The following is a 15,870-nucleotide window of genomic DNA, read 5'->3' as shown; positions in this document are numbered from 1 at the left end:
CATGCCTAACAAATTTGATTGAATTTTTTGAGCATGTGACCAGGTGTGTAGATGAGGGGAGTGCAGTTGATGTAGTTTATGTGGGTTTCAGCAAAGCCTTTGACAATAGAACATAGAACATTACATCGCAGTACAGGCCCTTCGGCCCTCGATGTTGCGCCGACCTGTGAAACCACTCTAAAGCCCATCTACACTATTCCCTTATCGTCCATATGTCTATCCAATGACCATTTAAATGCCCTTAATGTTGGTGAGTCCACTACTGTTGCAGGCAGGACATTCCACACCCTTACTACTCTCCGAGTAAAGAACCTACCTCTGACATCGGTCCTATATCTATCTCCCCCCAATTTAAAGCTATGTCCCCTCGTGCTAGACATCACCATCCAAGGAAAAAGGCTCTCACTGTCCACCCTATCCAATCCTCTGATCATCTTGTATGCCTCAATTAAGTCACCTCTTAACCTTCTTCTCTCTAATGAAAACAGCCTCAAGTCCCTCAGCCTTTCCGCATAAGATCTTCCCTCCATACCAGGCAACATTCTGGTAAATCTCCTCTGCACCCTTTCCAATGCTTCCACATCCTTCCTATAATGTGGCGACCAGAACTGCACGCAATACTCCAAATGCGGCGCACCAGAGTTTTGCACAGCTGCAAGGTCCCACATCGGAAACTCATAAAGGGATACAAAGTAATATGATAAGGTGGATTCAAAATTGGCTTAGTTGTAGGAGACAGGTGATGACAACCGGCTGCTTTACTAACTGGAAGCCAGTGTCCAGTGGCACAGGGATCTATGCTGGGTCCCCTATTATTCACCAGGGGGTGGCAGTGGTTAGCACTGCAGCTTTACAGCACCAGGGACCCCGGTTCGATTCCAACCTTAGGTGACTGTCTGTATGGAGCTTGCACATTCTCCCCATGACTGTGTGGGTTTCCTCCGGGTGCTCCAGTTTCCTCCCACAAGTCCAAAGATGTGGATTGGCCATGCCAAAAGTACACCTCAGTGTGCAAAGGTTAGGTAGAGTTCCAGGGTAACGTGGATAGGGTAGGATAGGCCTCGGCAGGGTGCTCTTTCAGACGGTCGGTGCAGACTCGATGGGCCAAATGGCCTCCTTCTGCACTGTGGAGATTCTATATAAACGACATAGATGATTATGTGGGGGAGGGTCAATAGGTATGCAGATGACAAAGATTCGGTCAACAGTGAGTTTGAATGTCTTGGGTACAGGAAGATATAGACAAATATGGTTAAATTGGCAGATAAGTGGCAGATGGAATTTAACCCTGATTAGTGCGAGGTGATACACTTTGGAAGGAGCAATTTGACAAAGCAATATTCAATGAATGGCCTGACACTGGGAAGTTCCGATGAACCAAAAGGACCTTGGTGGGTTTGTCCATAGATCTCTGAAGGCAGAAGGGCAGGTTAATAGGGTGGTGAAAAAGGCATATGGGACGCTTGCCTTTATCAATCGTGGCATAGATTACAAAAGCAGGGAGGTCATGTGGGTTGTATAGAACTTTGGTGAGGCCACAGTTGGAGTACTGGATGCAATTCTGGTCAGGGTGCAGAGGAGATTCACCGGAATGTTGCCTGGGATGGAACATTTGAGTTATGAAGAGAGGCTGGATAGGCTTGGGTTGTTTTCATTATGAGGGGCATGGACAGGGTGGATAGGCAGCAGCTGTTCCCCTTAGTTGAAGAGTCAGTCACAGGGGACACAAGTTCAAAGTGAGGATCAGGAGGTTTCGTGGCGGGTTGGGGGTCGAGGAAACCTTTTGTACCCAGAGAGTGGCGACGGTCTGGAATGCATTGCCTGGGAGGGTGGTAGAGATGAGTTGCCTCACATCCTTTAAAAAGTACCTGGAAGGTAGTGGCACAGTAACACAGTGGTTAGCACTGTTGCTCCACAGCGCCAGGGACAATCAGTGGGGTGATTACGTCGGAGGTGCACAGTGAGCTGTGCACAAAGGACACTTGGAACAGACATATCATACAAATTAAAGCACAGATAAATCAACATATCACAAAGTAGTAGTGTTTAGCACTGTTGCTTCACAGCTCCAGGGTCCCAGGTTTGATTCCCGGCTTGGGTCACTGTCTGTGTGGAGTCTGCACGTTCTCCCGGTGTCTGTGTGGGTTTACTCAGGGTGCTCCGGTTTCCTCCCACAAATCCCAAAAGACATGCTGTTAGGTAATTTGGACATTCTGAATTCTCCCTCAGTGTACCCGAACAGGCGCCGGAATGTGGCGACTAGGTGCTTTTCACAGTAACTTCATTGTAGTGTTAATGTAAGCCTACTTGTGGCACTAATAAAGATTTTTTAAAAATTTAAATTTTTTTTTAAAAAAAGTACTTGGATGAGCACTTAGCACATCATAACATTAGGAACAGTCGGCCATTCAGCCCCTCGAGCCTGTCCCACCAGTCAATGAGATCATGGCTGATGGGTGACCCAACTCCATACACCCGCCTTTGGCCCAAATCCCTTAATATCTTTGCGTAACAAAAATTTACCTTCCTCAGCTTAAAAATTAACAACTAATCCAGCTTCGACTGCTGTGTGTGGGAGGATTCCAAAACTCTACCACCCTTTGAGTGAAGAAGCTCTTACTGACATCTCCCCTGAACGGTCTAGCCCTAATTTTTAGACTCTGCTCCCTAGTTTTAAAATCTCCAAACAGTGGAAATAGTTTACCTTTACCTCCCCCTGACTTTCCCTGTTAATATCTTGAATGCTTCAATCAGATCAGGCCTTAACCTTCTAAATCCCAGTGAAAACAGCCCTAATTTGAATAATCTCTCCTCAGAACGTAACCCCTGTAATCCGGGGTACCATTTTTGGAAACATTGAAGGCTGTGGGCCAAGTGCTGATAAATGGGTTACGTATGTAGGTGGGTCAGGTGTTCTCCAGCTGCCAGTGCAGATTCGATGGGCTGAAGATCTTCTGCTGCACTGAAAGATTTTGAATTAAATCTATAAAAATAAAACTGGATTAAAGCAAATTACTGCGGATGCTGGAATCTGAAACCAAAGAGAAAATGCTGGAAAATCTCAGCAGGTCTGGACATCAAGAATGGACATCAATCTCCCTCAGGAGCATGAATTATTGTTTCAGCAGCTCAGCTTTGAGCAGAGACTATATACCTGGTTCTATGCTTCCAGTAACAGCATACAAATCAGATTGTTTCTGGGTTGGCAGCAGAAGAATTACCAGGAAAACTGCCAGATTGCCAAAACCCAAATCACGAATGCCCCTCAGGGAAGGGAATCTGTTGCACCTACCTGAAATAACTCCAGTCTAAAGCATTGACCTTAACCTCAGAGATGAGGGGGGGGGGGGAATGGGAGGAGGAGATGGGGAGGCGGCTGGCGGAGGGGGCTGAGATGTGACATGGGGGAGGGGTCTGCCGGGGGAGGGGGGAGGAGATGGGGGAGGGGTCTGGCAGGGGAGGGGGAGGAGATGGGGACGGGGGGGGGCGATGAGATGGGGAGGGGGCTGGGGGAGATGAGATGGGGAGGGGGGGATTTGGGGGGGGGATTTGGGGGGGGGATTTGGGGGGAGGGGGGGATTGGGGGGGGGGAGGGGGGATTGGGGGGGGGGGGAGGGGGGATTGGGGGGGGGGGGGAGGGGGGATTGGGGGGGGGGGAGGGGGGATTGGGGGGGAGGGAGGGGGGATTGGGGGGGAGAAGAGGGGATTGGGGGGGAGAAGAGGGGATTGGGGGGGAGAAGAGGGGATTGGGGGGGAGAAGGAGGGGATTGGGGGGGGAGAAGAGGGGATTGGGGGGGGGAGAAGAGGGGATTGGGGGGGGGGAGAAGAGGGGATTGGGGGGGGGAGAAGAGGGGATTGGGGGGGGGAGAAGAGGGGATTGGGGGGGGGAGAAGAGGGGATTGGGGGGGGAGAAGAGGGGATTGGGGGTGGAGAAGAGGGGATTGGGGGGGGGAGAAGAGGGGATTGGGGGGGGGAGGAAGAGGGGATTGGGGGGGGAGAAGAGGGGATTGGGGGGGGGAGAAGAGGGGATTGGGGGGGGGAGAAGAGGGGATTGGGGGGGGGAGAAGAGGGGATTGGGGGGGAAGAGGGGATTGGGGGGAAGAGGGGATTGGGGGGGGGGGAGAGGGGATTGGGGGGGGGGAGGGGGATTGGGGGGGGGGAGGGGATTGGGGGGGGGGGGGAAGAGGGGATTGGGGGGGGGGGAAGAGGGGATTGGGGGGGAAGAGGGGATTGGGGGGAAGAGGGGATTGGGGGGGGAGAGGGGATTGGGGGGGGGGGAGGGGATTGGGGGGGGGGAGGGGATTGGGGGGGGGGGAAGAGGGATTGGGGGGGGGGGAAGAGGGGATTGGGGGGGGAGAGGGGATTGGGGGGGGGGAGAGGGGATTGGGGGGGGAGAGGGGATTGGGGGGGGGGAGAGGGGATTGGGGGGGGGAGAGGGGATTGGGGGGGGGAGAGGGGATTGGGGGGGGGAGAGGGGATTGGGGGGGGGGAGAGGGGATTGGGGGGGGGGAGAGGGGATTGGGGGGGGGAGAGGGGATTGGGGGGGGGGAGAGGGGATTGGGGGGGGGGAGAGGGATTGGGGGGGGAAGAGGGGATTGGGGGGGGAAGAGGGGATTGGGGGGGGGGGAAGAGGGATTGGGGGGGGAAAGAGGGGATTGGGGGGGGGAAGAGGGGATTGGGGGGGGGAAGAGGGGATTGGGGGGGGGGGAGTGGGGGGGGGGGGGGAGTGGGGGGGGGGGGGAGTGGGGGGGGGGGAGTGGGGGGGGGGGGAGTGGGGGGGGGGGGAGTGGGGGGGAGTGGGGGGGGGGGGAGTGGGGGGGGGGAGTGGTGGGGGGGGGGGAGTGGGGGGGGGGGGGGGAGTGGGGGGGGGGGGTGGGGGGGGGGAGGAGTGGGGGGGGGGAGGGGAGTGGGGGGGGGGGGGGAGTGGGGGGGGGGGGGGGGGAGGGAGTGGGGGGGGGGGGGAGTGGGGGGGGGGGGGGGGGGAGTGGGGGGGGGGGGGCTGTCTCCTGCTCTTACCGTTAAACCCGGGGCTGTGCGGACAGCCTCTCCCGCCCTCAGCCGTTGGAGCACGTGGCCGTTACCCGGGCCACGCCGCAATGCCCACTGGGGTTTGTAGTTCCCCCGCGATGGGCGGGGCGCTGACGTCACGGGGAGCGCGCATCAAAGGCGCCCGGTGACCGTCAGTGCCTCACTGTCTCCACCCCTCCCAGAGTGCAACGGGACCTGCTGCGGACCAGAACCTGTCACTGGACTGAAGGGCGGGTTTGTTAACAGTCATCTTTCAGAACCAGCCGGCTTTTCAATAACTCATAGAATTCTGACACTTTACAGTCATGAAATGTGATAGAAATGGTTCAGGATGGCGGCGGTGCATGGTGGGAGGTGTAGTTCTGCCCGCGATTTGCTGTGGGCTCTGATGGTTAGACTGGACTACATTTCCCAGAGGGCTGTGCGACGGAAGGCCGGGTGGTCACATGGACAAGGCGGAAGTGGAGGCGGGTGCTATGTATTCTGGGCGTTGTAGTTGTGCCGCCGGGTCTCAGCGAGCCTGTGGGTGGTGGAGAGGACGCTGGAGGACTACAGCTCCCAGAGTGCGGCGGGGCGGGCGGCCAGAAGCCGGTCCAGGCACGCGGCTTTTCCAGTTGTTTCTGTGCGGCGGCGGCGGCGGCGGGGGGATCACCGGCGGCTTCTCCAGGTGAGGGAGCGACTGACAGGCCGGCGCCGCTTGAACCGCTCGGCCGGCCTCGCGGGGCCGCTGGTCGTTTTACACTGGGCGGTGAAATGCTCCTCCGGCCGGGCAGCCGGCTGAGGCCCCAGGCCGGCCTGGGCCTCCGGGTGGTGAGGGAGCGGGGAGACCGGCTCGGCCCAGTCAGCCTCGCCCGCTCCGGGAACGGCCACGTTTGGTAATGGGCCGGAGATCCTGGTCGGTGAGATGGAGATGAGCGAGACGTGGCCCATGGCGGGACAGGCTGGAGGGGCTGAATGGCCTCTCTCCACACGGACAACACCTTTCTGAGCGGGCTGCGCGGGGTTTATTCAGTATTTGTCCTTTGTATTTATTGCCCATCCCTAGTTGCCCTTCAGAAGGTGGCGGTGAGCCGCCTACCGGCTCCAGTCCCTGAGGTGTAGGTACACCCACCGTGCTGTTAGGGAGAGAGTTCCAGGAAGGAACTGCGAAATATTTCCAATTAGGATGGTGAGTCATGATGTGGAGATGCCGGCGTTGGACTGGGGTGGGCACAGTAAGAAGTCTTACAACACCAGGTTAAAGTCCAACAGGTTTGTTTGGAATCACCAGCTTTCGGAGCTCAGCTCCTTCCTCGGGTAAGTCCAGAATAGCCAGTGACTTGGAGGGGAACCTCCAGGTGGTGGGGTTCCCAAGTATCTGCTGCTCTTGTCCTTCTAGATGGTAGTGGGTCTGCAAGGTGCTGTCTGAGGAACCTTGGTGACTTTACTGCAGTGCATCTTGTAGATGGTGCACACGGCTGCCACTGTGCGTCGGTGGTGGATGGAGTTGCCAATCAACTGGGCTGCTTTGGAGCCGGTGTTGAGCTTCTTGAGTGCTGTTGGAGTTGCACTCATTCAGGCAGGTGGGGAGTATTCCATTACACTCCTGACGTGTACCTTGTCGATGGTGGACAGGCTTTGAGGGTCATGATGTATGTTACTTGCCACAGGATTCTTAGCCCCCCTCTGACTTGCTCTGGTGGCCACTGTTTTTATTTGGTCCATGTCAGTTTCTTGTCAGTGGAAAATAGGAGGATTCAGCATTTAAATGTCACTGGGAGATGGTCAGATCCTCTCTCGTGGAGATTGTCTGGCACTACTCTTTTACCGGAAATGTTATTTGTCGCTTAGCCCATGCCTGAATATTGTCCAATTTTATTTGCAAATGGGCATGGACTGCTTCAGGAGCTGAGGAGTCGCGAATGGTGCTGAACAGTGTAATCATCCTTACTTCTGACCTGATGATTGGGGGAAGGTCATTGATGAAGCAGCTGAAAGTGGCTGGGTCTAGGACACTCCACTGAGGAACTCCTGCAGTGATGTCCTGGGGCTGAGATGGTTAACTACAACCAGTGGCTGGTTTCCCCCATTTGTTTGCCATAGAGTTCAATTTTCCTTGGGCTCCTTGGTGCTGCACTTGGTGAAGAGCTATGTTGATGTCAACGACAGACACTCTACCTCTGGAATTTCGCTCTCTGCTGATGTTGGACCAAGGCTGTCATGAGGCCAGGAGTTGAGTGACTGTTGAGATTGATGAGAGGGCAGCACGGTGGCTCAGTGGGTTAGCACTGCTGCCTCACGGTGCCGAGGTCCCAGGTTCGATCCCGGCTCTGGGTCACTGTCCGTGTGGTTTGCACATTCTCCCCGTGTTTGCGTGGGTTTCACCCCCACAACCCAAAGATGTGCAGGTTAGGTGGATTGGCCACGCTAAATTGCCCCTTAATTGGAAAATAATAATTGGATACTCTAAATTTATATATTTTTTAAAAGAGATTGGTGAAGCTGGCTATAATTTAATCATGATGTGGAGATGCCGGCGTTGGACTGGGGTGAGCACAGTACGAAGTCTTACAACACCAGGTTAAAGTCCAACAGGTTTGTTTCGATGTCACTAGCTTTCGGAGCGCTGCTCCTTCCTCAGGTGAATGCAGAGGTCTGTTCCAGAAACACATATATAGACAAATTCAAAGATGCCAGACAATGCTCGGAATGTGAGCATTAGCAGGTGATTAAATCTTTACAGATCCAGAGATGGGGTAACCCCAGGTTAAAGAGGTGTGAATTACATCAAGCCAGGACAGTTGGTAGGATTTTGCAGGCCAGATGGTGGGGGATGAATGTAATATGACATGAATCCCAGGTCCCGGTTGTGGCCGCACTCATGTGTGCGGAACTTGGCTATAAGTTTCTGCTCGGCGATTCTGCGTTGTCGCGGGTCCTGAAGGCCGCCTTGGAGAACGCTTGCCCGGAGATCAGAGGCTGAATGCCCTTGACTGCTGAAGTGTTCCCCGACTGGAAGGGAACATTCCTGCCTGGTGATTGTTGCGCGATGTCCGTTCATTCGTTGTCGCAGCGTCTGCATGGTCTCGCCAATGTACCACGCTTCGGGACATCCTTTCCTGCAGCGTATGAGGTAGACAACGTTGGCCGAGTCGCACGAGTATGTACCGCGTACCTGGTGGGTGGTGTTCTCACGTGTAATAGTGGTATCCATGTCGATGATCTGGCACGTCTTGCAGAGATTGCCATGACAGGGTTGTGTGGTGTCGTGGTCACTGGTCTGAAGACTGGGTAGTTTGCTGCAAACAATGGTTCGTTTGAGGTTGCGTGGTTGTTTGAAGGCAAGTAGTGGGGGTGTGGGGATGACCTTGGCAAGGTGTTCATCGTCATCAATGACGTGTTGAAGGCTGTGAAGAAGATGACGTAGTTTCTCCGCTCCGGGGAAGTACTGGACGACGAAGGGTATTCTATCGGTTGTGTCCCATGTTTGTCTTCTGAGGAGGTTGGTCCGGTTTTTCGCTGTGGCGCGTTGGAACTGTCGATCGATGAGTCGAGTGCCATATCCCGTTCGTACAAGGGCATCTTTCAACGTCTGTAGATGTCTGTTACGCTCCTCCTCGTCTGAGCAGATCCTGTGTATACGGAGTGCTTGTCCATAGGGGATGGCTTCTTTAATGTGTTTTTTAGTGCGTAATTTAAATAAGCTGTGCAATTGTTTATCATTGCCATTTTAAGTGGTCCTCAGTCCTTATTTTTAGATACGTCCACTAGATCTTGGAGATCCTTGCCTTTATACGTGAGGCATACAGTACATAAGCAAGTTGTGATGAACCATTTAAATCATTGGTTTCATAGAATTTACAGTGCAGAAGGAGGCCATTCGGCCCATCGAGTCTGTACCGGCTCTTGGAAAGAGCACCCTACCCAAGGTCAACGCCTCCACCCTCTCCCCATAACCCAGTAAACACACCGAACACTAAGAGCAATTTTGGACACTAAGGACAATTTAACATGGCCAATCCACCTAACCTGCACATCTTTGGACTGTGGGAGGAAACCAGAGCACCCGGAGGAAACCCACGCAGTCACGGGGACAACATGCAGACTCCGCACAGACAGTGACCCAATCCGGGAATCGAACCTGGGGCCCTGGAGCTGGGAAGCAATTGTGCTATCCACAATGCTACCGTGCTGCCCATTTGCTGAAGTTTTGGTGTTAGCTGAAGCTTTGTGTCCATTCCTGGACGCCACATAGGCCTTGGAGAGGGTCCAGAGAAAATGGTGTCAAGGATGCAAGACTTATTTATGTTGAGAGACTTTTCAAATGGAGTTGATTAATTTGCAGTAGCATATGGGAGAACAGTTGAGCTGTAATGTGATAGCTCTTTGAAAGAGCCAGCATGGAATTAATCACCTCCACAAATGGCTGTAAAGCACTTTGGACTATTCTGTGGTGATGTATTCTTTACAAATTCAAGTTAGTTATTTCTCTCATGTGTTCCAAGCTCTTTTGCATCTGCCTTTATCAATAGAAATATCTTTTTAAATGGTATAATTATACTCCAGTACCTATGGTGATGTTGTAGTGCACCAGGGTGGGTTTGGGGGTGATGTCGGAATGTAGACCAGAAAAAGTTTTTTTTTTTTTTTTAAATTTAAGAGTACCCAATTCATTTTTTCCAATTAAGGGACAATTTAGCGTGGCCAATCCACCTAGCCTGCACATCTTTGGGTTGTGGGGGCGAAACCCACGCAGACACTGGGAGAATGTGCAAACTCCACACTGACAGTAACCCAGAGCAGGCATCGAACCTGGGACCTCTGTGCCGTGAGGCAGCCTAGACCAGAAAAAGTTGACTGGAAGTTTCTGCCGCTGTAAGATTTTACAAAATCAGTGTTTCTCAGATTAGACTTTCCAATCTGACGACATGTTTGAGGACGGAAGAATGATTTTTCACCAAACATATGTGTGACTATGACAGCATCTATGGAGAGTTTTGAGTCCGGATGACTCTTTGCCGAGTCATCCAGACTGGAAACATTAGCTCCCTTTTCTCTCCACAGACGCTGTCAGGCCTGCTCAGATCATCCAGTATTTTCTGTTTTTGTTTCAGATTCCAGCAACCTCAGTAATTTGCTTTTACATTTGTGACTTTGTTAGAGTCATTTTATTTTCTGCCCCCTCATTTAATCTTAAGGATAATATTAGGAGCTATGCAGGGTTATAAAATCTGTACGTTTTAAAAAAAAAAGTCAAATGGGTCGGTTGGCCTGTTGAGCTCCAAATCTCATTGAGAGCAGAAAATGTCTGTCCATCAATTGGAAATGGCTGTCCCCAGAACAATGGATATGAGACCTGGAATCCATTCTTTGTGATAAATATGCTGTCACGTGATTATTGTGAAAGAGTTGACCTTTTTTGGGAGTGGGGAACCTTTAGAACGCAGGCAGAAAGTGAAGAGACTGCATTTAGCTGCTGTAGGACAGCTTTTAATTACCTGGATAATTACCTGAGTTTGTTTTCATTTCGATGTGGAGAGCACAATCAAAACTAAGCGCTGAAATCTAGAACTACAAAGCAAATGAAGTGAAATCTCTACCTGTCTGGAAGCATGTGGATGGAGGCCCATAATTCCCCTGGGCATTCCAAAACCTCTGCAGTTTTAGATTTTGTTTGCCATTTACCTTGTGATTCTGGATCTCTTGCTTATTTGCTGCCCTGGATCCCGATGAGAGCAGAAAGGATTTACCTATCACTCTCTGAAATGGCAGCCATTGGAACAAATCGACACAAGACACAGAATCCATTTGTAGGAAATAAATAAATTTGAGACATGGATCTATGACGTAGGCTTCCGGAACACTGCAGCCTGTGCGTGACCTGGGCTACATTTGGCCCTGTGTCATCATTATCGTATCGTAGTCTTCACCAAGCTCCTCTGGCTTTTTAAAATGTATTCATTTGTGGGATGTCAGTGCCACGAGCTAGACTAGCATTTATTACCCATTGCGAATTCTGAGAAATATTCTTCACCGGATGTGGGCGTTGCTGGCAAGGCCAGCATATTTAGCGCTCGTTCCTCATCGCCCTTTCCGAAGTTGACGTTGCGCTGCATTCTTGAGCTACTGCAGTCTGTGTGGTGTAGATGCACCCACAGTGCTGTTAGGGAGGAAAGTCCAGGATTTTGACCCAGTGACATGGTGTCTGGGAACTGTCCAAGATTGATTGTAAAATTCTTATCTTTATCTTCAAATGCCTCAGCCTCAATCATATTTATCCTCTGACTCGTGCTATGATTGGTGGCTTCTCTTTCGACAACCATGTCCCTGCCCATAGGGACTCTGAACCTGAGCTTCCATCGTGCTGTTTGCCTTTAACCAAATGGAGTTCTGCCTGTTTCCACAGTGTTTTATACTCCATTCTTCTCTCTCCAACTCAAACCCATATCCTTGCTTAAAGCATAACTGTTACCTCCAGTCTTTTCTGTAGTGTTTGTATGTCTGTGCAGTGGAGGTGCTCATTTGATGACTGATCCTCAATCCTCGTGCATCTCAGTTGAGCTCTGACAAAGAGTCATCCAGACTCGAATCGTTAGCTCCCTTTTCTCTCCACAGACGCTGTCGGACCTGCTGAGATTGTCCAGTATTTTCTGTTTTTGTTACAGATTCCAGCATCTCTGTATCCACTCTGTTCACCATCATGGCTGCAGTGTGTACACTCCACAGCATTAGCTGCTATTTTTCACCGATGGTGGCATAGTGAGAATGTTATGGGCTAGTAACCCAGTGGCTCAGGCTAATGCTCTGGGTACACAGGTTCAAATCCCATCACAACTGGTGGAAATGAAATTTTATTAATAATGATGACTATTAAAATTATCGATAAAATACAACCTATCTGGTTCACTAATGTCCTGAAATGTGGACAATGGCTGACTTGTGATTCCAGATCTGCGTTTTTATATTCAATGGCCCTCTGTACACCCTCCAGAATAGTTTGTGCTGTTTTGTGTGTTACCACAAATTGCTAAGACCGATGTGTCCTTATTCCTCCTGCCTCTCCTGTCTTGGGCACTGATGTTTGACAAGTTCACAAAAGCAATTCAAGGATGGTATAATGCAGTACTTGTTAAAATTGCAGCTTACTTTCGGTGTTGCAACCACATTGTGGAATATTGTACTGAGCTACCCAGAACCTGGAACGGTGGAAGGTTAGCTCCTCTCATTCGGGATGCTAGATTTGGCTCACAGTAGGGAGGGAACAAGTCTTGTCAGCTTCCTCTCCCTTGTCCTGTTCAGTGGTTCACGGGTAGCACAGTGGTTAGCACAGCTGCTTCACCGCTTCAGGGTCCCAGGTTCGATTCCCGGGTTGGGTGACTGTCTGTGTGGAGTCTGCACGTTCTCCCCGTGTCTGCGTGGGTTTCCTCAGGTGCTCCGGTTTCCTCCCACAGTCCAAAGATGTGCAGGTTAGGTGGATTGACCATAATAAATTGCCCTTCGTGTCCAAAAAGGGGGGGTTGGGTGGATAGGGTGGAGGCGTGGGCTGAAGTGGGGTGCTCTTTCCAAGGTCCGGTGCAGACTCGATGGGCCGAATGGCCTCCTTCTGCACTAAATTCTATGATTCAGTGAGTGGGTGAGGAAGGGTTGGTTTAGCTCCGTGGGCTAGACAGCTGGTTTGTGATGCAGAGCAAGGACAGCAGCGCGGGTTCAATTCCCGTACCAGCCTCCCTGAACAGGCGCCTGAATGTCGCTACTAGGGGCTTTTCACATTAATTTCATACTTGTGACAATAAAAGGTTATTAAGGTCTCTGGATCTGTAAAGATTTAATCACCTGCTCATGCTCGCATTCCAAGCATTGTCTGGCATCTTTGAATCTGTCTATATATATATATCTTTCTGGAACATACCTCTTCATTCACCTGAGGAAGGAGCAGCGCTCCGAAACTAGTGACATCGAAACAAACCTGTTGGACTTTAACCTGGCGTTGTAAGACTTCTTACTGGGCTCACCCCAGTCCAACGCCGGCATCTCCACATCATTATTAAGATCGGGGGGGGGGGGGGGAGGGGAGAATGGACTAGCTATATTCCATCATCAAATGGTGCCCAGTGATGAGATGTAGAAAATAAACCACTCGGCTGAGAATCCATTGAATGGTATCACGCCACAAAGCAACACTTCCTGATACAGGAGTGTTAACTTCCTCTGTCCAGCCAGTGCATTGCACATTGTTGACCCAGTTGGAACTGGATAGGTTGTTGTAGACGATGAATCTATTTGCCTACTAACCAATTAATTGGTGATCTTTACAATAGTGTCATTCAGGAATGAATCATTAATTATTAAAGGGTGGATATGACCAGTCATTACTTTGGCATTAGATCTTAGTTACAAGATAAACAGTGTATTCAGGCATGCAGGCGAGGAAGTAACAGTGAGAGGCAGCACCTCCGTTCTCCAAGCTGTCAGTAGTGAATTGCTGATGGTGATTTCAGGTGGAGTAGTGTTAATGAAGGGCAGCAGCAAAACCATTTCATTGAACCGAATTCAGTATGAAGTGAGAAAATGTGCGATTTCTTACAAATTGCAATGAATCAATCCTGTGTCTGTCGTACTCCCCATAGAATCCCAACAGTGCAGAAGTCCATTTGGCTCCTTGTCTGCACCAATCCTCTGAAAGAGCACTCTACACAGGCCCACTCCCCGCCCTACCCCTGTAACCCCACCTAACCACATCTTTGGACACTAAGGGGCAATTTAGCATGGCTAACTTGCACATTTGGACTGTGGGAGGAAACTGGAGCATCTGGACGAAACCGAGCCAGGCACGGGGAGAACGTGCAGACTCCACACAGACGGACAGTGACCCGAGGCCGGAATTGAACCCAGGTCCCTGGCGCTGTGAGGCAGCACTGTACCACTGTTGGGATTGGCAGATGTAACCTGTCCTCTTAAGTTGTTGCAGATGTGCCCAAACTCTCCAATGCAGCACTGAGGGAGTGCTGCAATATTGAAAGTGCCATCTTTCCGATGCGAGGCTAAAGCAAGGCCCCTGTCTGTTTTCTCCAGTAGATGCACTATTTTGGAAGTAGAGGGAGTTCTCCCTGATGTCCTGGCCAATATTTATCCCTCCAGAAACATCACAAGAAACATTCTGTTCAGCATCACGTTGCAGTTTGTGTGAATTGTCTGCCATGTTCCCTAAATACAACAGTCCACATTTCAAAAGTATTTAATTGATGTTAGTCACTTTAGGGTTGGTACTTCCCTTGTGAAAGATTGCCCAAGAAATCTAAAACCTGTCTGCTTTAAACTGGACTTACGCCCTCCCACTCAAACCCTGCACTCATACCAGTGACTGACACCAGCCTGACTTGATGACAGGATTTCTCAACTCCAACCTTTCCTGCAGTTTCCTGGACTGATTCGGAACTCGCAAGGATCAGGAAGTACGCCTTTCCGGAAGAAGACATTATTCATATCCCTAACTTGATGTGGATCTGTTGAAATTACTCTTGTCAAAGTGGCCTAGCAAAGTGCAAGCATTGGCCCTTGTTAATGTCAGTCATTTGAAATGGTTTGATTCCCATCAGTCTTTCCCCTCTGTAAAGCCCAGGTTTGTTCTGTCTTTCCTGCTTCTAATCCTCCTACTCTGCTCATGAGCCTTCTGGCTCTGCACACATTCCAGGACTTGACCTTCTCTTCTGTCGAGCAGCACGGTGGCGCAGTGGTTAGTTAGCACTGCTGCCTACGGCGCCGAGGATCCGGGTTCGATCCCGGCCCCAGGTCACTGTCTGTGTGGAGTTTGCAGTCTCCCCGTATCTGAATGGGTCTCACCCCCACAACCCAGAGATGTGTAGGGTAGGTGGATTGGTCATGCTAAATTGCCCCTTAATTGGAAAAAAAATATTTGGGCACTCTAAATTTATTTAAAAAACACTTTCTCTTCTGTCTTGAGCCAATCTGCCTTCAATTTCACCAGTGCACTCCATGACCTAGTCAGTTGACTCTTATTTGCTCCTACAAGATGGTCAAGTCTGGTTTCTGAGATTTGGGGGAGGAATTTGTCAAGTACCAAGAGCACCTGGGAGTTTGCTAATACACAATTGATAGCTGTCATTCCTGATGCTGTCACAGGGAAGCAGTGTTGTATCACTATTGCATTGCAAGCTGCTTTCATTCTCTGGTTTAAAAAAACTGTTCTGAACTCCCTGCTCCCTTGTGCTGAGCCTTGTAATTCCCCCTGCTTTATGACGACTTGAATTTGGCCCCAATTTCCCTTGCGCAGGTGGTGGTGAGCTGCCTTCTTGAACCGCTGCAGTGCATGTGCTGTTAGGGAGAGAGTTCCAGAATGTTGCCTCCGACAGTGCAGGAACGGCAATATATTTCCAAGGCAGGGTGGTGAGTGACTGAGAGGGGAACCTCCAGGTGGTGGGGTTCACGTCCTTCTAAACAGCAGATGTCATGGTTTTAGGTGCTGTCTGAGGAGCCTTGCAGCACCTTGTAGATGGTGTATACGGCTGCCACTGTGCATGGCGGTGGAGTGGGAGGATGTTTAGGGTGGTGAATGGGGTGCTAATCACGCAACTGTGTTGGCCTGGATGGTGTTGAGCAGGCTTAGAACATGGAACATACAGTGCAGAAGGAGGCCATTCGGCCCATTGGGTCTGCAACGACCCATTTAACCCCTCACTTCCACCTTATCCCCGTAACCCAATAACCCCTCCTATCCTTTTTGGTCACTAAGCAATTTATCACGGCCAATCCACCTAACCTGCACATCTTTGGAATGTGGGAGGGAACCAGAGCACCCAGAGGAAACCCACGCACACACTGGGAGAACGTGCAGACTCCGCACAG

General features: G+C 51.0%; 1 protein-coding gene across 1 annotated transcript in view; it reads left to right on the top strand.

Annotated features, from left to right (window-relative positions):
- The first annotated feature begins 5,563 nt into the window (after nt 1-5,563).
- Nucleotides 5,564-15,870, top strand: part of abcf2a (ATP-binding cassette, sub-family F (GCN20), member 2a) — a 69,621-nt gene continuing 59,314 nt past the window's right edge. The window contains exon 1 of the mRNA XM_072468560.1: nt 5,564-5,695. The gene's annotated coding sequence lies outside the window, so the exon portion shown is untranslated. The remainder of the gene's footprint in view (nt 5,696-15,870) is intronic.

This window comes from Scyliorhinus torazame, chromosome 11 (assembly GCF_047496885.1).
Source record: "Scyliorhinus torazame isolate Kashiwa2021f chromosome 11, sScyTor2.1, whole genome shotgun sequence".
NCBI classification, from domain to species: domain Eukaryota; kingdom Metazoa; phylum Chordata; class Chondrichthyes; order Carcharhiniformes; family Scyliorhinidae; genus Scyliorhinus; species Scyliorhinus torazame.
The sequence above is the reverse complement of the archived record's forward strand: the minus strand, read 5'-3'. Positions and strand labels throughout refer to the sequence as shown.